This window comes from Lathyrus oleraceus, chromosome 3 (genome assembly GCF_024323335.1).
Source record: "Lathyrus oleraceus cultivar Zhongwan6 chromosome 3, CAAS_Psat_ZW6_1.0, whole genome shotgun sequence".
Classification (NCBI taxonomy): domain Eukaryota; kingdom Viridiplantae; phylum Streptophyta; class Magnoliopsida; order Fabales; family Fabaceae; genus Lathyrus; species Lathyrus oleraceus.
In genome coordinates, this window is record NC_066581.1 from 390,977,392 (window position 1) to 391,003,376 (window position 25,985).

A 25,985-nucleotide genomic window follows, 5' to 3' on the forward strand; every position below is an offset into this window, starting at 1 on the left:
GTTTATTTGTTGGAATTTCAATTGACAATGATTGATGAACATATGAATGCCATGCTGCTTGCTTGATGCTTGTTTTAATTGAGTTCATGATGATGAACATGGATGATGAATATGAAGATGCTGCATATACCCTGCTGTTGTGATTACTTGGAGGAACTAGTTTTGAATATTGTTGATGAACATGTGATGCCATGCTGATTAAACCCTGCTGTTGTTTTGAACCTTATAACCATGCCTAGAAAATCCATGAAAGCTATGTGGTATGCTGGTGACTGCTTGTTGAATACCATGCTGTTGTGATTATTTGGTCGAAATTTGTTACATGATGAGGGTGAATTCATGCTGCTGCTGTTCAAACTTATGCCCTGTCCAGAATTTTCTCAAGAGTCTGTTTGGTCTGTTGTTAATGATGCATAATGATGTTGTCTAGCTACAATGATGAATGTTGCTGTTGTTTGGTTGCTGTTTGAATGATGATGATGGTTGTATGCTATTGTTTCCAAAACCATAGAACCCTGCTGTTCATGAGCTTTACATTTGAATTTCCTGCTGTCTATGTGAATGTTGTTGCTTGAATTGATGATTACATGATGTTGATTGTGTGCTGCTGTTGTTGCCAATGCCATGTGGTTGCTAAAACCCTAAGGGTTTATGTGAAAACCAAAAATTTGACTTGTTTGGCCATGCTACTGTTCCATTGGCTGGGAGCCAATAGGAACATTTCATTTCTTTCCCCAAAACGCAGTAGTTTCGATTAGTGACTGCAATATTACAAGTATGCCATCCGTTGACTCATTGTTTGACCAATTGCCATGCCATTTTGTTCATATTGCATTCAAATTTCATCCAACTTCCACGATTTATTTCTCCTTCACATTTATTCCAAAAAATTGTGAAATTTTTTCCTCATATTCATGAATGTGTCCTCTATTTTATCATGATTTTTAATTAATTTTCCATTGGCTGGATTTTAATTGATAATTATTTTCTTGACATGTATGCCAAAATGATACATTGTGCCATTCCTTTTGTGAAATTGTCATATTGCATCCAATGAGCTTGAAATTTTTTGTGGTAAAACTAGACACATTGACCTTCATTTCCATATAAAGTTTGTGCATTTATCATTTGTGGATTGAGAGTTATGATTTTTTGAAGTCATGTGTTGCATTTGGTGTCATACTATGAACATGCATCTTCCCTAATTTTGTTCACATGCTTCCTTGCATCCAAATGACCCCAAATTTTGCATGAATGATCCTTTGTATGTCTACTTCATGTATGAATTTTCTTGGAATTTATTGTGCAATTTCCATTTGATTGTGATTTTTCTTCCCTGCCTAGTCCATGGTTGACTTTTTGTGCTACATGTTGCCAAATCTTTTGGGAAATCCTCATACTTTATCACATGATCATGAAATTTCATATGTGATAACTAGACTCCTTGAGCTTTGCATTGGTGTTAATCTCACTCATTTCTCTTCTGTTTTCAAATTGATATGATTTTTTGAAGTTGACCCATGCTTGTTGACTTTCACCATGCTTACTTGAACTTGGTTTGACTTCATGATTTTACTTGACTGCCTTCCTCTCATCCAAATGCCATGAAAGTTTACATGTATACCATGTTAGATGCTAGGATTGAGTGTGATTTATTTCATGATTTTTGAAAATGTTTGAGTTGACTTTTGATGCAAGTCATTCTGTTGACTTTTGTATGCTTTCTTTGCCTTACTTTGACTTCAAATGTGCATGAAATGACAATGATGCATGATATGATTGTGGGCCCAATTGTGATTGCTTTCTAATTGGTTGACTTTGACTTTGAGTTGACTTTTCCTTGCTGCCTTGACTCTTTCTTTCATGTTTGACCCTAGGCTAGTCCTAGTGGTCCTTTGGACTTATGTTGAGTTCATTTGTTTCAGGTTGAGCATAGTGCTTCCAAGATCATACCAATTTGATTGATGTTTGTTTGTCTATATTGTGCTAACCTTTTGTTTTGTAGGTGACTCATGTAACTTGAGTCTTGCTTTGCACAGTTGACCTTCTGTGGTTGACTGTTTATCCATTCCTTTTGGTTTTAATTGTTGAACTGTTTACTGATTGGTTTGACTTTTTCAGGTACTTTAGCTGCTTAAGTTCTCTGAACTTGCTTGCTTTGCTATTTAGCATTTGCTTTGAGGTATAAACCTTTCTTCTTCATGTAGTCTGGAGTCCCGGCTTGTTATTTGGCCGGGCAAACTGTCTGAAGTCCTCCTTAAGAGGCAATGCTTGTGTATGTTTACTTTGTCCCTGTACAGAGTCAAAGACCTCCTAAGTGAAGAGGCAATTGGCAGAACCCAAGGGATAAGTAGCCTATCCCCTGCTATTCAGTGAGTCTTCTCAGTGCTCCCATCACATGGGTGTAGCATTGAGATCCCAACCCAAGATCTTGTGCAAATTGCACAGTTGAGTCAGTATCCAATGTGTAGAAGGGTTCCTACCTTCTGAACCCACACATTCTTGTCAAGTGCTCTCCCTGGCCAGGGATAAGAGCAATGAGGCACACCCCTCACCTCCTTTCATCTGCTTCACCTTAGCCTCTCAATGGCAAGGTTAAGAGCACACTTACCCCATTCCAGTTGGCCCTAGTGCCTAACCCTTGATGTTTGAGCCCCCTTGTTGGTGTGTTTATTTTATGCTGTATGTGTTTGTGATTGCTTTGTTTGCCTCTTTAGGCTTTAGTTGGTGCTTGCCCTTGTGCAATAGGTTTGTGCTTGACTTGCTTCCTGTGCAAGTCAAGTCTGTGTGGCTTAACCCTTGTGTGAGCCATACTTAGAGTTGTTTGGCCGAACTACGGCAACTCTGATTCTCATGTTCAGATGAGATACGTAGGCACGAGACGCGATGTCTTGCCGAGTTTGACTAACCACTAACAGCTAATTTCTTTTCTCTCACCCCTGTTGTGATTGAGATATCCCTCTTCTCTTGCCCTAGTTGCAATCGAGACTTTGCTTTTTCCTGTGTCTGTTCAGGATAGGTTGGCCCTTGTGCCATTTAGCTAGAAACCTTAACTTAGGGTTGACTTTGCATGACAACATCTAGGCTCGAGTCGTAGTCTCCCTAGAGTTGTGTCTCCCTCTGTTATCTGGTTAGGCTAGATCCTTGTCCCTGCGTAGGGGAACTACATCGCCCTGATCTTCACACCAGATGAAGTATGTAGGCAGGAGATTGAGCTGATCTCTCCGGGCGCCTTTCTTTTCTTTTTTTGTGTGTTTGACAGTTATGGGCTGAGTCCCCGACTCCCTATTTATCTGTTGTGTGCGTTTAGGTTCGGATGTCAATGTAAGTCCAGTGATTGGCATTTGGGCTCCATGTTTGCCTCTTTGCGTGTGTTTTAGGTTCGGATGCTGACATGAGTCCATCGATTGGCAGTCGGGCTCCACGTTTGCCTTTGTCTGTTTGTTTGTGTGCGTGTCAGCCGAGCTACGAATGCTCTGATTCTTCTCTCGTCCGAGAAGATACGTATGCATAGGATGCGATATCCTAGCGAGCATGTGTCGTCTCCCTAGTCCGAACTACTTGGACTCTGATGTCTATGCTTGATAGACTAAGTAGGCCCAGGATGCGACATCCTGCCGAGTTCAGTTTCAGTCAGTCTCTTTTGTCTCTTTCAGCCAGTGTGTGTGTGAGTTTTGAGCAGTGTTTAGCAACCATTTTCCTTTCTAGTGTGCGTGGATCCCGTAGAGTACTACGGATGCGTAGGGTGCCTAACACCTTCCCTTCGCATAACCGACTCCCGAACCCATCCTCTTTGGTCGCGAGACCATGTTCTTTCCTAGGTTTACTTCGAGCGTTTCCTTTCCCTCTTTTGGGATAAATAACGCACGGTGGCGGCTCTGTTGTTTCTTTCTTTTCCCGCCGGTTTTTCGCGCGATGCGACAGCTGGCGACTCTGCTGGGGATAAGAGAAGTTGACCTATGCTGGTCCATCTTCCCTGAGCGAGTCTCTCCTAGCGCTCTCTAGGATTAGGGTTTTGGTTGCTTTCTGCTTGTTGTATTTTATTGCATTCATTTGTACATATGTATATTTATTTGTTTGCATTGATTGTGTGCATTGATGTTTGCATTCATATTCATCACTTGCTGTTGCCTGGCTGGTTGTCTGTTTTCTCTGTGTGGGGGGGGGAGTCAGTCGAGGTAAAAGGTCCAATACCCAGACCATGAGTGAAAATCTAGGATGATTAGGAATAGAGTGATTCATGGGAAGCGGGTGGTATGGCGCCACTTAGCGGAACATTGATATCACGAGCAGTTCAGACCCTGGTGGGATACTGTCGTTACATACTTCGGGTGTGTATATGACAGTATTTCTGCGAAAGGTTATTTATGCTGCGTTTCTCTCAGCTTTACCCTGGCCTAGACTACACCCGTGAGTGGGAAGGGTTATTCATTACAGGTACCGTTGGTGACTTTGGTTCTGTTGGTGACTCTAGTTCAGACAACAGTGTGATCAGTTTGACCATAAGTTGGATTTATGTTCTAATCTTGATTGAAGTTTCGACCCAGCAATCAGAGTTTGCGCAACCAGCCAGTCCAGTCTGCATCATGTGCATCATAGCATATTTATTTTTCAAAAGAAACGCATTAAAAAAAAAATCGAAAAATATTGAAAAAAAAAAAAGAAAAAAAAAGAAAAAAAACTAATCTCTGCATGCATATCATTTCTCAGGTACATTCCAGAGTTTGTCTACTGATAGAGATGGCAACAGTTCCCGAGTTGAAGCGGAAGATTTGCTCCTATAGTTTCCACCGCGAGCCATTGACTCCACTAGTTGAGTTGGGTAGCCTTGTGAAGGATGATCACCTGAAGAGTTTCGTTGGGCGGTATGGAGATATTCTGACAGTGTTGAAGACGATAGTGGATCCAGTACCTCTGCAGACACTACTTCAGTTCTATGATCCAGAGCTCAGATGCTTCACATTCCAGGATTACCAGCTTGCACCTACTCTCGAAGAGTATTCCATCCTGTTGAGTATCCCTGTTCAGCATCAGATTCCCTTCTTGGACGTCCCCAAGGAGGTCGACTCCAGATTGATTGCCAGAGCTCTCCGGTTGAGTGTTGAGGAGGTTGGTAAGAATTGGAAGCCCTGTGGGGAAGTTGTTGGTCTGCCGTTGAAATTTCTGTTGAGGGTAGCCAGAGATGAAGCAGAGAAGGGGAATTGGGAAATTTTTCACGCACAGCTAGCTGCCATGATCTATGGGATCATCCTATTTCCTAGTATGCCGAACTTCATTGACTATGCTGCCATCAGCATTTTCATCAGAGGGAATCCAGTCCCTACCCTCTTAGCAGATACTTACTATGCCGTCCACAGTAGGCATGGCAAGGGTGGAGCCATCAGGTGTTGCTTACCTCTCCTGTATAAATGGTTCATGTCTCTTCTGCCAGCCAGTGGACCATTTATAGATACCCAGAGCACTCTAAAGTGGACTCAGAGGATCATGTCGCTCACTTCCTACGACATCAGGTGGCAGTCATACCGGATGGATGTTAAAGATGTTATCTTGAGTTGTGGTGAATTCCGGGGCGTACCACTCATAGGGACCAAGGGTTGCATCAATTACAACCCAGTTCTCTCCCTTCGCCAGCTAGGGTTTGTCATGAGTGAAAGACCACTCGAAGCTGAGATAGCTGAGAGTTTCTGTTTTGAGAAGAAGGATGACCCTGTTAGGTTGGAGCAGATTGGAAAAGCCTGGAGAGATGTTGGAGTGAAGGATGGATCCGTCTTAGGGAAGAAGTTTGCCATTGCCATGCCCGATTACACCGACTGGGTAAAGAAGAGAGTGGAAACTTTGCTGCTTCCCTACGATAGGATGGAGCCGTTGCAGGAGCAACCACCCTTGGTACTTGCTGATAGTGTACCTGCTGAGCACTATAAGCAAGCCCTAATGGAGAGTCGTCGTCTGAGGGAGAAGGAGCAAGACACTCAGATGGAGCTATACAAAGCTAAAGCCGATAATCTGCACTTGGCCCATCAACTCAGGGAAGTGCAAGGAGAGGATGTTAGTAGAGCAAGGGGTAAAAAGAGATCATATGATGAGATAGAGTCCATGTTGGATACAGAGCATAGGGAGTGTCTGAGATTGCAGAGAGCAGAAGTCAACTATCAAAAGAAGATCAGAGATTTGGAGAAGCAACTCAAGGACAAAGATAGTCAGTTGAAGAAGGAGATGGAGTTGAGACAGAAGTCAGAGGAGTATCTTGGAGGAGAAGTCTTGAAGCTGAGGAGACAGTTGAAAGAGAAGATCACTCCTTTACCAGATTGCTCAGAATGTTCACTGTTGATAGACCAGTGTCATTACCTGAAGACCCTCATTCCAGAAGACCGTCTGCCTTAGACTGTATCTTTGTTTGTATCTTCTTGAGAATCACCTCCAGGCTTGTTGGATGGGATTCATTTGTGTGTAATCCATCTCTTTGGATCTTTATTGTTGAGAATCACCTCCAGACTTGTTGGATGGGATTCTTTTTCTTTGTACTCTGTTTTCGAATATTCAGTTGTATGACTATTTTACCCTTATTCATATATAAGGATGTCTGATTTTCCCTGTTGCTCTCTTTTTCCCTGTATCTGTTTGATCTGTTCTTGTAGGTTGCCATCTTTCCAGAATGGGTCAGGCTCCTTGAATGCCTGAGAAATGAGCATCTCATGTGCATCATGCATATCATTAGACATCATAATCATATCATTTGCATAACAGGTGTTCTTGTGCCGTCTTCTTACTGTGGGTTCCTGTGTTCAGGCAGGATAGCTGATCAAAGACAACACCGTTACTCAACGAGACTCAACCATCAACGCAACATGGATCAGGTACAAGCCGAGTTGGCAGAAATGAGGGCAAGCATGGCCCAATTCATCCACATGATGCAAGGGGTTGCGCAAGGCCAGGAAGAACTCCGAGCATTGGTCCAGAGGCAAGAAGCTGCAATGCCACCGCCCAACCAACCTCTGCAAGAAGGAAATCCAGTTCCTGACACTCCTGCTATTGCTGTTCCCGTCAACGACTATGCTGTAGGTGAAGAGTTGAGGGGTATCCGAGTCAATGGTCAACCGATTGTTCCAGATGCTGTTAGTCCTAGAGTCATCCATGCTCCGGTCCGTAACAGAATTCCAATTGTTGACAGACAAGAGGATTTGTTTACTATGCTCAGTGAAGACGACAACATGTTGGGTAGAAATGATGCGAGAGATCGCAAAGTGGAGGCCCTTGCTGAGAAGATCAGGGCAATGGAATGTCAAAACTCCCTCGGTTTTGACGTTACGAACATGGGATTGGTTGAAGGACTCAGAATCCCGCATAAATTCAAGGCGCCGTCATTTGACAAATACAACGGTACCTCCTGCCCTCGCACCCATGTGCAGGCATACTACAGAAAAATATCCGCATACACTGACGATGAGAAGATGTGGATGTATTTCTTCCAGGATAGTCTATCTGGGGCATCCTTGGACTGGTATATGGAATTGAAGCGGGATTCAATTCGGTGCTGGAGAGACCTGGGTGAGGCGTTCCTCAGGCAGTACAAGCACAACATGGACATGGCTCCGACCAGAACTCAGTTGCAGAGCTTATGTCAGAAAAACAACGAAAGCTTCAAAGAGTACGCCCAGAGATGGCGCGAACTAGCTGCGAGAGTTCAACCCCCTATGCTGGAAAGGGAGTTGACTGACATGTTCATCAGTACTCTGCAAGGTGTTTACATGGACCGGATGGGAAGTTGCCCATTCGGAAGCTTTTCTGACGTCGTAATCTGCGGCGAAAGAACTGAGAGCCTGATCAAGGCTGGGAGGATCCATGATGCTGGTTCCTCATCTTCTTCGAAGAAACCCTTCTCTGGGGCACCTCGCCGTAGAGAAGGAGAAACCAATGCTGTACAGCACAGAGGGAGTGCATACAGAGCTAACAACAACAGGGACCAGTATCGTCCAATCGCCGCAGTGACCATTCCTGCGCCCCAACCGCGTCCACAACAACCAAGGGTTCAGCAACAACAACCGCAACGACCTCAACAACAACAGCAACAGCAGCAACGTCCTTTTCAGCAGAGACAGAGATTGAATCCTGATAGGAGATTTGACCCTCTGCCCATGTCGTACGCAGAGCTACTACCCGAGCTACTCCGGCTAGGGTTTGTAGAGTTGCGTACGATGGCAACTCCTACTGTGCTGCCACCCGGTTACGATGCGAATGTAAGATGTGACTTTCATTCTGGGGCACCAGGCCACCATACTGAAAGATGTCGGGCGTTTCAGCACAAGGTTCAGGATCTGATTGATTCCAAGGCAATCAACTTCTCTCCGGTTCCGAATGTCGTGAACAATCCTATGCCACAACATGGGGGGCATAGGGTTAATAACGTTGAAGATGGGGAAGCTGAAGACCTGGTAGTGAATGTGGAAGATATTCAGACGTCTTTGTCGGTCGTCAAGGGCCGATTGTTGAAGGGGGGTGTTGACCCAGGTTGTTCAGAGGAGTGTTTGGGCTGTTCAGAGGCCATGAATGGTTGTGACCAGTTGAGGGCTGGAGTTCAGAGGTTAATAGATGAGGGTTGTCTACAGTTTAGCCGTGCTACCAGAGATAATGGGGCAGTGTCTACTGTCACCATTTTTTATAAGCCGGCTGAAGGAAGAGGACGTGGGGCTGTCAGTACACCCACCACCAGCAATACTCCGGTTACCATTCCTACCCCGGTAACCATCAGAGCACCTACTACTATTGTGGCATCCGGCAGAGGACAAGTTGGAAATAGTAGAGCTGTTCCGTGGAGTTATGACAATGCCTATCGCCGAGATAGGAGGGCTGGTAACCAGACAAGGCCAGTTAACCCGGCACCGGTTACTATCAGTGCTCCTGTGAGGATCCCTGCTGTTGCTAGTCCGGTAGTGGACAATGTTGGAGGACAGGGAGGTTTCACGAGGAGTGGACGACTGTTTGCTCCTCAGCCTTTGAGAGATACTGCTGCTGAGTCATCTGCAAGGGCTAAGGGTAAACAAACAATGGTTGACGAAGAACCGGCTCAGAAGGAGACTGAGGGTTCTTTCCAGAAAGATGTCGAGGAGTTTATGAAGATCATAAAGAAGAGTGACTACAAGATTGTTGATCAACTCAACCAGACTCCGTCGAAGATCTCGATACTCTCCTTGTTGATGTGTTCTGAGGCACATCGGGACGCCTTGCTGAAAATGTTGAATATGGCATATGTCCCGCAAGAGATATCAGTCAACCAGCTGGAAGGTGTACTAGCAAATGTGAGTACCAGGCATGGTGTAGGTTTCACTGACCTAGACCTGACGCCTGAAGGCCGTAATCACAACAAAGCCTTGCACATCACTATGGAGTGCAAAGGTGCAGTATTATCACATGTGCTAGTGGACACCGGGTCGTCCCTGAATGTCCTTCCGAAGCAAATATTGAAGAAAATCGATGTTGAGGGAGTCGTGCTCACTCCCAGTGACCTGATCGTGCGTGCATTCGACGGATCCAAACGGTCTGTGTTTGGTGAAGTCACTTTGCCAGTGAAGATAGGTCCAGAAGTCTTCGACATCGTATTTTATGTAATGGACATTCAGCCTGCTTATAGCTGTTTGTTGGGGCGTCCTTGGATACACGCGGCTGGAGCGGTCTCGTCGACTCTCCATCAGAAGCTCAAGTATGTCTGGAACGGTCAGATTGTGACCGTCTGCGGTGAAGAGGAGATTCTGGTGAGTCATCTCTCCTCATTCAAGTATGTTGAGGTGGATGGCGAGATCCATGAAACCCTGTGCCAGGCATTTGAGACTGTGGCGTTGGAAGGGGTAGCTTGTGCAGAGCAGAGGAAGCCGGGCGCTTCAATTTCGTCGTACAAGCAAGCAAAAGAAGTGGTTGACTCCGGTAAAGCTGAAGGCTGGGGCAAGATGGTTGACTTGCCTGTGAAAGAAGACAAATTCGGCATTGGGTACGAGCCTCTCGCAGCAGAGCAGAGCGTACAGGCAGGTCCGAGCACCTTCACCAGCGCTGGGCTGATGAACCATGGAGACGTCTTTGCTACTGATGGTGAAGACAGTGATCATGATTTGGATGTCTGGGTCCGCCCTTGTGCACCAGGCGAGGTTATCAACAACTGGACAGCAGAAGATGTGGTCCAAGTTACTCTACTGACAGAGTAATTTTCTTTTGTTTTTCATTTTTGCATGAAAACCCTACGTTCTGCCCAAGGCGTAGTGGTTCATTGTAGGGCCACATCATGTTCGCAATGTTTATAAATAAAGGACGTTTTTTCAATCAAATTTTGAGATCTTTGTCTTTCTATTTTCTGTTTTTCCACTTTTTCAAAACAATAAAAATGGCAATGTTTTTGTTTTTGTGACTTTATTGAAATCTTTTTCTAAAAACAAAACATTAAACATGCAGAAATGATCTTTTGGCATCCACTGTGAACGACTCTGTTATGGCTCAGTATGATTTCAACAATCCCATCTACCAAGCTGAAGAGGAGAGTGAGGAAGACAGTGAACTCCCTGCAGAATTGGTCAGATTGCTGAAGCAAGAGGAAAGGGTCATCCAACCTCACCAGGAAGAGTTGGAAGTTGTTAATCTGGGTACTGAGGACGCCAGAAGAGAGATCAAGATCGGGGCTGCTTTAGAAGACTCTGTCAAGAGGAGGCTAATTGAGATGCTAAAGGAATATGTGGAAATATTCGCCTGGTCATACCAAGATATGCCTGGGCTGGATACAGACATTGTGGTGCATGGGTTACCTCTCAGAGAAGAATGTCCGTCAGTCAAGCAGAAGCTTCGCAGAACAAGTCCCGATATGGCTGTCAAGATCAAAGAAGAGGTTCAGAAGCAGTGGGACGCAGGTTTCTTAGCTGTCACAAGTTACCCGCCGTGGGTTGCCAACATTGTTCCCGTGCCGAAGAAGGATGGCAAAGTCAGGATGTGTGTCGACTACCGAGATCTGAATAGGGCGAGTCCGAAAGATGATTTCCCATTACCTCACATTGATGTATTGGTGGATAATACGGCTCAATCCTCGGTATTCTCTTTCATGGACGGTTTCTCAGGCTACAATCAGATCAAGATGGCGCCAGAGGACATGGAAAAGACGACATTCATTACACCTTGGGGCACGTTCTGCTACAAAGTAATGCCATTTGGGTTGAAGAATGCTGGTGCTACCTATCAGAGGGCAATGACGACTCTCTTTCATGACATGATGCACAACGAAATCGAAGTGTACGTGGATGATATGATTGCGAAGTCGCAGACAGAAGAGGAGCATCTGGTAAATCTGCAGAAGTTGTTTGACAGACTGGTCAAGTTCAAGCTGAGGCTGAATCCGAATAAGTGTACGTTTGGGGTAAGATCCGGGAAGCTTTTAGGCTTCATTGTCAGTGAGAAAGGGATTGAGGTAGATCCAGCTAAAGTCAAAGCTATTCAAGAGATGCCTGGACCGAAGACGGAAAAGCAAGTTCGTGGGTTTTTAGGGAGGTTGAACTACATTGCAAGGTTCATATCTCATCTAACTGCTACATGTGAACCAATTTTCAAACTACTCAGAAAGAATCAGGCGATCAAATGGAATGATGACTGTCAGGAAGCTTTTGACAAAATCAAAGAATACTTGCAAAACCCTCCAATCCTGATACCTCCAGTTCCAGGGAGACCACTGATCATGTACCTATCAGTTACTGAGACTTCGATGGGGTGTGTATTGGGTCAGCATGACGAGTCTGGTCGAAAAGAGCATGCCATATACTACCTGAGCAAAAAGTTTACCGACTGTGAAACAAGATATTCACTGCTCGAGAAAACTTGCTGTGCTTTGGCCTGGGCTGCTCGCCGACTAAGGCAGTATATGTTGAACCATACTACCCTGTTGATTTCTAGAATGGATCCAGTCAAATACATCTTTGAGAAGCCAGCTCTCACCGGACGTGTTGCCCGTTGGCAAATGATCTTAACCGAGTATGACATTCAGTACACGTCACAGAAGGCTATCAAAGGTAGTATTCTGTCAGACTATCTTGCCGAACAACCGATCGACGACTATCAGCCTATGATGTTTGAATTCCCCGATGAAGACATCATGTATCTGAAGACGAAAGACTGTGAAGAGCCGCTTGTCGAGGAAGGACCGGATCCTGATGACAAGTGGACACTGATGTTCGATGGGGCCGTGAATATGAACGGTAACGGTGTTGGGGCAGTGTTGATCAATCCCAAAGGTGCTCATATACCTTTCTCTGCCAGATTGACATTCGACGTCACCAACAATGAAGCTGAGTATGAGGCTTGTATCATGGGGATAGAAGAAGCCATTGATCTGAGGATCAAAACACTTGACATATTTGGAGATTCAGCTCTAGTGATCAATCAGGTCAATGGAGATTGGAATACAAACCAGCCACATCTAATTCCGTACAGAGATTACACCAGAAGAATACTGACGTTCTTCAAAAAGGTGAAGTTGTATCATGTCCCGCGAGACGAGAATCAGATGGCTGATGCCTTGGCTACTTTATCCTCCATGATAAAGGTTCATTGGTGGAATCATGTGCCACATGTTGCTGTGAATCGACTCGAGAGGCCTGCGTATGTGTTTGCAGCCGAGTTTGTTAATGCTATTGATGATAAGCCGTGGTACTTTGACATCAAGAACTTCCTCAAGACTCAAGAATATCCTGAGGGTGCATCGAAGAATGATAAGAAGACCCTGAGAAGGCTTGCTGGAAGCTTTTATCTGAATCAGGATGATGTGCTGTATAAGCGGAACTTTGACATGGTCTTGCTCAGATGCGTGGATAGACACGAAGCAGACATGTTAATGCAAGAAGTGCACGAGGGTTCGTTTGGTACCCACGCCGGTGGTCATGCAATGTCGAAGAAATTGCTGAGAGCCGGATATTACTGGATGACTATGGAATCCGATTGCTTCAAATACGCTCGGAAATGCCATAAGTGTCAAATTTATGCTGACAAAGTGCATGTACCACCAAGCCCGTTGAATGTCATGAACTCGCCTTGGCCGTTTGCCATGTGGGGCATTGACATGATTGGGAGGATAGAGCCAACTGCTTCTAATGGACATCGCTTCATCTTGGTTGCGATTGATTACTTCACTAAGTGGGTGGAAGCAGCTTCTTATGCCAACGTCACCAAACAAGTGGTTGCCCGGTTCATCAAGAAAGAAATCATCTGTCGTTATGGAGTTCCTGAGAGAATCATCACTGACAATGGTTCGAATCTCAACAACAAAATGATGAAAGACTTATGCAGATATTTCAAGATTGAACATCACAATTCTTCTCCTTACAGACCAAAGATGAATGGTGCTGTAGAGGCAGCCAACAAGAATATCAAGAAGATTGTGCAGAAGATGGTCGTTACGTACAAGGATTGGCATGAGATGTTGCCTTTCGCTTTGCATGGATACCGTACCTCAGTACGTACGTCGACCGGGGCAACCCCCTATTCCCTTGTGTATGGTATGGAAGCAGTCCTACCTGTTGAAGTGGAGATCCCTTCTCTAAGGGTATTATTGGATGTCAAGCTGGACGAAGCTGAGTGGATTCGTACAAGGTTTAACGAGTTAAGCCTTATCGAAGAAAGACGATTAGCAGCTGTTTGCCATGGGCAGTTATACCAGAGAAGGATGAAGCGAGCCTTTGATCAGAAAGTGCATCCTCGGACATTTCAAACTGGCGATCTAGTTTTGAAGAGGATCCTTCCTCCCGGTACAGATAACAGGGGCAAGTGGACTCCTAATTACGAAGGTCCATATGTTGTGAAGAAGGTTTTCTCCGGTGGAGCCTTGATGCTTACAACTATGGATGGTGAAGATTTTCCTTCCCCTGTCAACTCAGATGTAGTCAAAAAATACTTCGCGTAAATTGACCCGCTGGACAAAAAGAACAAAATAGTCCAGGCAAAAATGGGCATCCCGGCGAACCAAAAAACAGAAAGGAAAGGTTCGGGCAAAAGTTAGGGATAAAAATAAGAAAAAATTGTACACCCGGTAAGTCGAAAACCCGCAAGGGTGGCTTAGGCAAAAAAGGGTATCCCGGTGGATTGAAAACCCGAAAGGGCGATCCAGCCAAAAGAGGGATTAAAGCGAAGACTACAGTCTGAGTCATCTGTATTTCGTCATGCTTCGTCAGCTGCCATCTCTAAAGATGTGATCGGTCCAGTCATTCTTCTCAGAAAGCAAGGAATTGGGAGGAAACTGATGATCTATGAGTTATAACAGAGTTGGGAAACAGTGGAGGCCGTGTTCACATTGCCATTAGGATAGTTTATTTTCCTTTTGTGCGCAATTACCTCTTCCTAGGAATTGCTTCCCAATGTACTTGCCTTTTCAGGCGCACTTCCAATCAATAAAAGTCGTTATTCAGATAAATTGCTATTTTGTTTTTACTTTTACTGTTTTGTTTGCAAAAACGTCCGAATTTTTGATAAACATTGCATATAAAAACATGAAGGCTAAACAATGACGTGCAGAAAGAGTAAAACATTTGAAAATCATTTTGAATGTTGAGGACACTTGACCGTATCTTGTCCATGCACTCCCTGGGGCATTTGTTGTCCTGATTTGCAGGTCGTCGCCTGTGATTATTTTCCCCAGTAAGGTCGTCACCTGTGAGCATTCCCCAGCAATGCTTTCCCCAGACAGAAGCATTCTCCTAGCTATGGATTTGTTCAAGCCTTCCCCAGCGAAGCAATCATTTCTCCAGCAGAGTTCATCCCACCAGTGGATTGGACAGGTGTCCGTAGCAGGTCGATGTCCGCATCCCCAGCTGAGTTGATTTCTACTTGTGAGTATTGCGGGTCGTTCCCGGCGGAGTAGCAGTTATTCCCCAGGCAGTCTATTTTATCTGAGGGTTGCATGAAGCCTCATCCCCAAAGAATCGCCTGTTTTAGCTTCCCCAGCGGAGTTTTATTTCCCCAAGTGAAAATTTTTGTGGATTGATTGGGCTATCCCCAGCAGGTTTCCCTTTGTTTTCCCCTAGCAAAGTTGATTCATTTCTTCCCAACAGAATTGCTTCATTGCTCCCCAGCGTGTTGCTTTGCCTTCCCCTAGTGGATTTGTGTTGACGGCTCCCCAGCAGTCGTGTTGTTTCCCCCAGTGGATTTGCCTTGAAGATTCCTCAGCACAGTCGTCCTATGTATCTCTCCCCGCAGAGGTCTCATCATATTGCATTGCATGTAGAAATCATTACATCTTCAAAACTGCGTAGCATTTCCATCCCATATGGAGCATTACGCCATAGAAAAATTCAAACATATGCATTCATGTGTTCGAAACCACATCAGACTGTATCCCCGGCAGAGGCGGATCTTCTTGTTCAACATCAGCACCAAGTCTGCTACAGTTGCTTCGACAGCATTCAGATTTGATTATCCCCACAGAGGTTTATTTCCTCACCCGATGGTGACAGAGGTTTATTTCCTCACCCGATGGTGACAGATAGTTTATTTCTCCCCAGTGAGACCCCCAGCAAGTGATCAGTCTTGCCTTGATGTATCCCAGATATTGTTCTTTGTGATACCAGTAAATGTCATGTCAGCACCCGCGTGTGTTTCTCATTCTTTTTGGTGTCGGTAAACACCATTGTTTCGGTGTCGGTAAACATCGAGTTCCACCCAGTCATCGGTAAATGTCTGGTCGTCTTTTTTGGTGTCGGTAAACACCATTGTTTCGGTGTCGGTAAACATCGAGTTCCACCCAGTCATCGGTAAATGTCTGGTCGTCTTTTTTGGTGTCGGTAAACACCATTGTTTCGGTGTCGGTAAACATCGAGTTCCACCCAGTCATCGGTAAATGTCTGGTCGTTCTTTTTGGTGTCGGTAAACACCATTGTTTCGGTGTCGGTAAACATCGAGTTCCACCCAGTCATCGGTAAATGTCTGGTCGTCTTTTTTGGTGTCGGTAAACACCATTGTGTCGGTGTCGGTAAACATCGAGTTCCACCCAGTCATCGGTAAATGTCTGGTCGTCTTTTTTGGTGTCGGTAAACACCATTGTTTCGGTGTCGGTAAACATCGAGTTCCACCCAGTCATCGGTAAATGTCTGGTCGTCTTTTTTGGTGTCGGTAAACACCATTGTTTCGGTGTCGGTAAACATCGAGTTCCACCCAGTCATCGGTAAATGTCTGGTCGTCTTTTTGGTGTCGGTAAACACCATTGTTTCGGTGTCGGTAAACATCGAGTTCCACCCAGTCATCGGTAAATGTCTGGTCGTCTTTTTTGGTGTCGGTAAACACCATTGTTTCGGTGTCGGTAAACATCGAGTTCCACCCAGTCATCGGTAAATGTCTGGTCATTTTTTGGTGTCGGTAAACACCATTGTTTCGGTGTCGGTAAACATCGAGTTTTTCCTTCAGTCATCGGTAAATGTCTGATAATCCCCAACAGAAATCCCCAGTAGAGTCATCTGTAAATGTCCTATCTGGTTTTCAGTTGCAAATATTTGTCTGTCTCTCACCAATAAATTTCTCATCCCAGTCATCGGTAAATGTCTGGTCATTCTTTTTGATGTCGGTAAACATCATCTTTCGATGTCGGTAAACATCGTGTCTCACCCAGTCATCGGTAAATGTCTGGTCATTCTTTGTTCTCTTGCTAATAAAATCAAAATCCCCAGAAGTCGTCGGTAAACGTTTGTCTGGTATCATCACAAAGATTTTGTTCCTCTCCAAGCAGAGATGCCATCGGTAAATGGCCCAGTTCTCTTCGATATCGGTAAATATCGAGTTCCCAGTTGCAGCAGCCATCGGTAAATGGTCTTGCTAAGTTGACATCGGTAAATGTCCAGTTTCTTTGAAGCCACCATCGGTAAATGGTCTTGCTTCCTTTCAACATCATTTTGTTTCCCAGCAGCCATCGGTAAATGGTTTTGCTGAAGTTGATATCGGTAAATATCAAGTTTTAACCATCGGTAAATGGTTTTGTTTTTCAGAAGATTGTTTTCCCCAGCCGCCATCGGTAAATGGTCGTGCTGAAGTTGATATCGGTAAATATCAAGGTTCCAGTTCTTTAACCATCGGTAAATGGTTTTGCTTTTCTGAAGTTGTCATGCAGTTGTCATCGGTAAATGACGTGGTTTTCTTTGTATTATATCCGGTCGGTGCAAATTTCTACGGTTCTTTTGTATTCAATCCCTGTTTACCCTGAAAGTCTGACAGCCACTGCTATCATCCGTTCGGGTTCCCAGCTGATTGAATAGGGGCAGCCGTAGCACCTCAAATTTGCACCTATCATTGTGCATACCATTTCATATTAGGTCATAGCATATCATGATACATTGCATAGCATTTGCATTGTTCCTCAGTTGCCTCAAGAGCAAGCAATCAAGAATTAGGTCAAACTGATCAGGAGATCAATCCACCAATCAAGCAAAGGTGTTTCTCAAGGAATCAAGGCCCTAGGGTTTGTCCATCAAGTTCACATGACTTGGAGGTCTTTTTGAAGTGTTCAAGTCAAGGGTGGAGGGCTCAGAGGTCAGCAGTCATTGCATAGCCAGGCCAAAACCCTAGGAGGTCAACAATCAGTCAAAGCAGTGGATGGTGGCCATTCTTGTGGAATTTGGGCACCATGGTCAATAATCAAGAGTTCATATGTCTTGGGACATCATTTGAAGTCAAAATCTCAAGGAACTAGGGTTTGAAATTCATCAGAAGTGCACAGTCAAGTCCAAAACCCTAGAAAGTCAAAGTTGGTCAACTGTGGATTTAATCAAGGATTTGATGGATAGAATTGATCTGAAGGAGTTCATTCATGCTTGTATGAGCCTCATATATCATGTCAAACCTCATCATGGAAGAAAATCAAGCCAATCAGAAATTTTCCAAAAATAGAAACTGGACCTGTAATTTCAACTGCCAAAAATAGAAACTTCTTGATCCTCAACTTACATCATGATACAAGCTTCAAATGAATTTTTTCCCAACATGAAAGTTGAAGATCTTGTCTTCCCATTTCCAAAAAGTCCAAGAACTCTCAAATCCCATGTGTGGTTGTCAAGATATGATCAAATCATTTTCACCAATTTTTGAACTTCAACAAGCCATATCTCTCAAACCATAAGGCCAAATTTGGTGGGGTTTTTTTCCTACAAACCACATTTTTCATCCTCTTTCCAAAAATATAAATTTCATGACCTAAAGCCTTACCATTCAAAATGGCATTTTTGGACCTATTCCTTTAAAAATCAAAGTTTGACTCACAGTTGACTTTTTGATTTATGGACTTTTTCTCATTTTTGCCAATTGGAAAATGTTCTAAATCACATTTGTGACTTGTCTCAAGCCTTAAACCATGTTCATTTCACTATTTCACTACCATTTTGGACAAAAATTCAAAGTTGGCAAAATGTTGCAAATGGAAGTACATAAGCAAAGCAAGGTACAGCATTCTGCAGCAGACCACAAAGCAGCATTGGCAAGGCCACTAGCAGCCTTTCAAGCCCAAACTCGAGCAAGAATTCACACCCTCCACTTCATTTGTACAAGTTTAGTAAAATGGCAAATTGGTTTCATTTGACTAATCCAACTTAGCATTTCCATTAGCAGTGCTAAACAGACCCTTATAAGGGATTTTTCTGCTCATTTTGAACCCTAGAAGCTGCAGCCATACAAAAAAAAATACTCTTACTCTCTCATCTTGCATTCTTGCTCGATTGAGATTTTCAGCCCAAAGCTTCAAACCCTCGAGCTTTCTGTGCTTTCCTCATCATCCATCATCATTGTAGGCTGCTTTCCAAGTGAAAAGTCCCAGCTGGACCAACATTTTCAAGCTCTGTTTTGCAAAGGACCTTTAATGGCAAGATGAGATTTGAAGAGCGCCAAGTATTCTCGAGCTAGAAAAGCTTCAGCATCCATCACTACAAAGCATAAGCATCACCTGTTTGCACCTAAATCATCCAATACACCACTGTTTCAACAATTTCTTCAAAACCAAGTAAGTAATCGACTTCCATTATATGCCTTGCTATGTTATGTTTATGAGAGGTCTCTGAATGCTGATTCTGAAATGCTATGCCTTGCTTGAAATGGTGCTCTTATGTTGAAGAAATCTGATTTTCTTATTTTGTATCCAAATGCATTTCTGCTCGATTTGCCATGCTTGCATTAGTTTGATGAGTTTTGATGCTATATTCTTGCTGCCTATTGCTTGATGATGCTATTGGTGCACTTAATTTTAAGTTCTGAGCATTTTGATTTTTCATGCTTACATGAAGATGATGATCCTGCTGTGATGCTTGAACCCTATTTCTGTCCAGAATTTCCTCATGCTTGAGTGGTCTTGCTGTTAGCTAGGGCTGCTTGTTGATAAATGCTCATGGCCATGTTTCATTGTGGTTTTGTTATTCATGAGTTGATGATTGATGCTTGATTTTGAAGATGAATGCTGTTAGGTTTGAGAATCCTAAGTTCATTTCCAGAAATTTAAGGTTCTTATGTTTTGTTTGTTTGAATGGTGATTGCATGAGTATCATCTGTTTCACTGTATGCTAGTTGGAGCTGGTTGAATTTTGATGATGAACTTGGATCATGAACATACCATGCTGTTGAACCCAGAAATTTGCTTGGTCTTACTGTTGTCTGTTTGTTGTGTGAACATCATCATGAATGCTATGCTGTTGTGTGTTTAATGTTTGGATTTGCTTGGATGTTAATTGAATGTATATGAAAATGCCAAGCCATTGCTATTTACCATGCTATTTGAAATGTTGATTGATGATGAAACATGATGATGAATGCTTACTGCAGTCTAGGAAACCCTGTCCAGAAGTTCCCTTGTTTGTCTTGGTTTTGTTGCTCATGATGTGTTTGCATGAAGAGTACTCTTAATTGCCCTGCTGTGTGATTGATGCAATTCTATTTTTGTTTTGATGAGGAACTTGGTTGATACACATGAATACCCTGCTGCTGTTTGAAACCTCCTGACCATTGCCCTGAAATTCATATGTTGATGTTTGTTATGTTTGGTCATAGGTGCTGGTTTATTGTTTGATTGTGTGTTTATGAACCTTACACAATGCCATGTTGTTGCTGCTGTTCGTTTTGGTTGGTGCTGCATGATGAAGTTTTTGCTATGCTGTTGTGTGATGTGGTCGAATCATGTTTTGTTTGATGTGGTTGAACAATGAACATGCCCTGCTATTAAACCATGAACATTGTCCAAAAAATCTATGTGAATGATGAATGCTGCTGTTATGATGATGCTGTTTGAAAATGAATGCTGTTATGCTATCAACCATGCTGCAAATTGATGATGAAATGCCCTGCTATTAAACCTCAGGACCTTGCCTAGAAAATCCATGTGAATCATGTTTGAATGCTTTTTGATTGTTTGTTTATTTGTTGGAATTTCAATTGACAATGATTGATGAACATATGAATGCCATGCTGCTTGCTTGATGCTTGTTTTAATTGAGTTCATGATGATGAACATGGATGATGAATATGAAGATGCTGCATATACCCTGCTGTTGTGATTACTTGGAGGAACTAGTTTTGAATATTGTTGATGAACATGTGATGCCATGCTGATTAAACCCTGCTGTTGTTTTGAACCTTATAACCATGCCTAGAAAATCCATGAAAGCTATGTGGTATGCTGGTGACTGCTTGTTGAATACCATGCTGTTGTGATTATTTGGTCGAAATTTGTTACATGATGAGGGTGAATTCATGCTGCTGCTGTTCAAACTTATGCCCTGTCCAGAATTTTCTCAAGAGTCTGTTTGGTCTGTTGTTAATGATGCATAATGATGTTGTCTAGCTACAATGATGAATGTTGCTGTTGTTTGGTTGCTGTTTGAATGATGATGATGGTTGTATGCTATTGTTTCCAAAACCATAGAACCCTGCTGTTCATGAGCTTTACATTTGAATTTCCTGCTGTCTATGTGAATGTTGTTGCTTGAATTGATGATTACATAATGTTGATTGTGTGCTGCTGTTGTTGCCAATGCCATGTGGTTGCTAAAACCCTAAGGGTTTATGTGAAAACCAAAAATTTGACTTGTTTGGCCATGCTACTGTTCCATTGGCTGGGAGCCAATAGGAACATTTCATTTCTTTCCCCAAAACGCAGTAGTTTCGATTAGTGACTGCAATATTACAAGTATGCCATCCGTTGACTCATTGTTTGACCAATTGCCATGCCATTTTGTTCATATTGCATTCAAATTTCATCCAACTTCCACGATTTATTTCTCCTTCACATTTATTCCAAAAAATTGTGAAATTTTTTCCTCATATTCATGAATGTGTCCTCTATTTTATCATGATTTTTAATTAATTTTCCATTGGCTGGATTTTAATTGATAATTATTTTCTTGACATGTATGCCAAAATGATACATTGTGCCATTCCTTTTGTGAAATTGTCATATTGCATCCAATGAGCTTGAAATTTTTTGTGGTAAAACTAGACACATTGACCTTCATTTCCATATAAAGTTTGTGCATTTATCATTTGTGGATTGAGAGTTATGATTTTTTGAAGTCATGTGTTGCATTTGGTGTCATACTATGAACATGCATCTTCCCTAATTTTGTTCACATGCTTCCTTGCATCCAAATGACCCCAAATTTTGCATGAATGATCCTTTGTATGTCTACTTCATGTATGAATTTTCTTGGAATTTATTGTGCAATTTTCCATTTGATTGTGATTTTTCTTCCCTGCCTAGTCCATGGTTGACTTTTTGTGCTACATGTTGCCAAATCTTTTGGGAAATCCTCATACTTTATCACATGATCATGAAATTTCATATGTGATAACTAGACTCCTTGAGCTTTGCATTGGTGTTAATCTCACTCATTTCTCTTCTGTTTTCAAATTGATATGATTTTTTGAAGTTGACCCATGCTTGTTGACTTTCACCATGCTTACTTGAACTTGGTTTGACTTCATGATTTTACTTGACTGCCTTCCTCTCATCCAAATGCCATGAAAGTTTACATGTATACCATGTTAGATGCTAGGATTGAGTGTGATTTATTTCATGATTTTTGAAAATGTTTGAGTTGACTTTTGATGCAAGTCATTCTGTTGACTTTTGTATGCTTTCTTTGCCTTACTTTGACTTCAAATGTGCATGAAATGACAATGATGCATGATATGATTGTGGGCCCAATTGTGATTGCTTTCTAATTGGTTGACTTTGACTTTGAGTTGACTTTTCCTTGCTGCCTTGACTCTTTCTTTCATGTTTGACCCTAGGCTAGTCCTAGTGGTCCTTTGGACTTATGTTGAGTTCATTTGTTTCAGGTTGAGCATAGTGCTTCCAAGATCATACCAATTTGATTGATGTTTGTTTGTCTATATTGTGCTAACCTTTTGTTTTGTAGGTGACTCATGTAACTTGAGTCTTGCTTTGCACAGTTGACCTTCTGTGGTTGACTGTTTATCCATTCCTTTTGGTTTTAATTGTTGAACTGTTTACTGATTGGTTTGACTTTTTCAGGTACTTTAGCTGCTTAAGTTCTCTGAACTTGCTTGCTTTGCTATTTAGCATTTGCTTTGAGGTATAAACCTTTCTTCTTCATGTAGTCTGGAGTCCCGGCTTGTTATTTTGGCCGGGCAAACTGTCTGAAGTCCTCCTTAAGAGGCAATGCTTGTGTATGTTTACTTTGTCCCTGTACAGAGTCAAAGACCTCCTAAGTGAAGAGGCAATTGGCAGAACCCAAGGGATAAGTAGCCTATCCCCTGCTATTCAGTGAGTCTTCTCAGTGCTCCCATCACATGGGTGTAGCATTGAGATCCCAACCCAAGATCTTGTGCAAATTGCACAGTTGAGTCAGTATCCAATGTGTAGAAGGGTTCCTACCTTCTGAACCCACACATTCTTGTCAAGTGCTCTCCCTGGCCAGGGATAAGAGCAATGAGGCACACCCCTCACCTCCTTTTCATCTGCTTCACCTTAGCCTCTCAATGGCAAGGTTAAGAGCACACTTACCCCATTCCAGTTGGCCCTAGTGCCTAACCCTTGATGTTTGAGCCCCCCTTGTTGGTGTGTTTATTTTATGCTGTATGTGTTTGTGATTGCTTTGTTTGCCTCTTTAGGCTTTAGTTGGTGCTTGCCCTTGTGCAATAGGTTTGTGCTTGACTTGCTTCCTGTGCAAGTCAAGTCTGTGTGGCTTAACCCTTGTGTGAGCCATACTTAGAGTTGTTTGGCCGAACTACGGCAACTCTGATTCTCATGTTCAGATGAGATACGTAGGCACGAGACGCGATGTCTTGCCGAGTTTGACTAACCACTAACAGCTAATTTCTTTTCTCTCACCCCTGTTGTGATTGAGATATCCCTCTTCTCTTGCCCTAGTTGCAATCGAGACTTTGCTTTTTCCTGTGTCTGTTCAGGATAGGTTGGCCCTTGTGCCATTTAGCTAGAAACCTTAACTTAGGGTTGACTTTGCATGACAACATCTAGGCTCGAGTCGTAGTCTCCCTAGAGTTGTGTCTCCCTCTGTTATCTGGTTAGGCTAGATCCTTGTCCCTGCGTAGGGGAACTACATCGCCCTGATCTTCACACCAGATGAAGTATGTAGGCAGGAGATTGAGCTGATCTCTCCGGGCGCCTTTTCTTTTCTTTTTTGTGTGTGTTTGACAGTTATGGGCTGAGTCCCCGACTCCCTATTTATCTGTTGTGTGCGTTTAGGTTCGGATGTCAATGTAAGTCCAGTGATTGGCATTTGGGCTCCATGTTTGCCTCTTTGCGTGTGTTTTAGGTTCGGATGCTGACATGAGTCCATCGATTGGCAGTCGGGCTCCACGTTTGCCTTTGTCTGTTTGTTTGTGTGCGTGTCAGCCGAGCTACGAATGCTCTGATTCTTCTCTCGTCCGAGAAGATACGTATGCATAGGATGCGATATCCTAGCGAGCATGTGTCGTCTCCCTAGTCCGAACTACTTGGACTCTGATGTCTATGCTTGATAGACTAAGTAGGCCCAGGATGCGACATCCTGCCGAGTTCAGTTTCAGTCAGTCTCTTTTGTCTCTTTCAGCCAGTGTGTGTGTGAGTTTTGAGCAGTGTTTAGCAACCATTTTCCTTTCTAGTGTGCGTGGATCCCGTAGAGTACTACGGATGCGTAGGGTGCCTAACACCTTCCCTTCGCATAACCGACTCCCGAACCCATCCTCTTTGGTCGCGAGACCATGTTCTTTCCTAGGTTTACTTCGAGCGTTTCCTTTCCCTCTTTTGGGATAAATAACGCACGGTGGCGGCTCTGTTGTTTCTTTCTTTTCCCGCCGGTTTTTCGCGCGATGCGACACTATGCAAAAAGGACTTGGTCAATATCAACTTTCATGAATCAAGTGCTTGTGAAGAGAACTTTCATCTGATGCAATTATTAATATCCTTTTTGAGTTTATCTGCTACATGATCCTGATGACGCTGTTACTTTGAACCTGTGTCTAATGCACTATTCTAAGCCATTCAAGGAGTAGCTCATCTGATACATGGGAGATTATGAAGAAGATCATGGAATTGCTAACTTGGATGTGGATATCTTTATTTGATGTCTTGCTCTTCATCTTGATATTTGTGTATTGATATTGCTTGGTTCTAAAGTCCAAGGGAAAATTGGGTTTCTATATGACATTCTTGCCTATTGGATTGCATCCCATTGGTTAGATCTTTTCAACTCTCAACTTTTTAATTTTTGCTTAGGATTAGTCTCTTCATATCTTCTCCCATTTCTTTAATTTCAAATCTCTCCCTCCTTTTAAAATCTCCTTTGCTTGTGATTTCTAAACTTAGACCATTTTTCAAATTAGAAACTTTGGCCTTATGCCATTGCATTTTTAAACTCATTTTCTTAATCAAGCTTGTAAATGAATCTAATCATATTGACTTAAAATTTCAAAAGCTAAAAATAACTAATACTCATTCAAACCTTTTTAGGCCTTTTGTGCCTATTTTAAATTTAAAATTTTGCTAAAAGCAATTTACTCACTTTGAAACATGATACCACGAACTACGAGGTTTTGATCCCTCATTTTTATGTTGGTACGTAGGCACAAGTCCGAAGGTCTTGTCAAACACAAAAATATAATTAATGAATTATTTTCTCATCCCCACATTCTATTTATTGCAAACATCATTTTATACAAAAACACATATGCACACAAAAAAGGGTTCCCTAGGAGTACCTAGGAAACTTTGGGTGCTAACACCTTCCCTTTGTGTAACCAACCCCCTTACCTGTAATCTTTGGCATTTTATTAGTTTTTATTTGAAAATTTCTTATCTTTGGGTTTTGTTCGTACTTTTCCCTTTCCCCTTGGAAACAATAAAAGCGAGGTGGCGACTCTGGTTTTATTGATGTTAAGTTCATCAATAACTTAATGGTCATGAATTTACCGCTACAACAATTAAGTGGCGACTCTGCTGGAGAGTAGTCTCCAATGGTTTTAGCCTACTTTTGTGTGTGTATATAATTGTATATTTGATGTATGTATATTTGTTTGTATGATATAATCTGCTTGTTATGCTTGGTGATCTCTGAGTGGTGAGATAAGTTCTAACCCGAACTTGAGTGCAATTAAGATAGGAGGATGGTATAGTCATGTTCGACTTGTGTGGAGTCGTCCTTAACAAGTTGGCTTGAGATCCATATACTCAGTAGATACCCTTTGGATTTATTAATGTCACATAAGTTATTTGTGGTTAGGCATTACTTTCTCTGATTTGGAGTCCGAGAAGCTGAGGACCGTAGAACATTTAACCCCTCTTGGCCTATTTAGGACGTAGTGTGGAGACTGTCAAGTGTAGACTTGATAATAATTGTTATGCGATACTACACTCAGACGAGTTTCTCTTGAGAATATTATGGGTTGATGAGTTAGTCATCCTAACCTGTAATATCCGATAGATGGAATCAAGACTCTGGGAACTTTTTAAAACATGAGCTACAGGTTTTGTCCTTAGTACACTCATTTGGGATGGT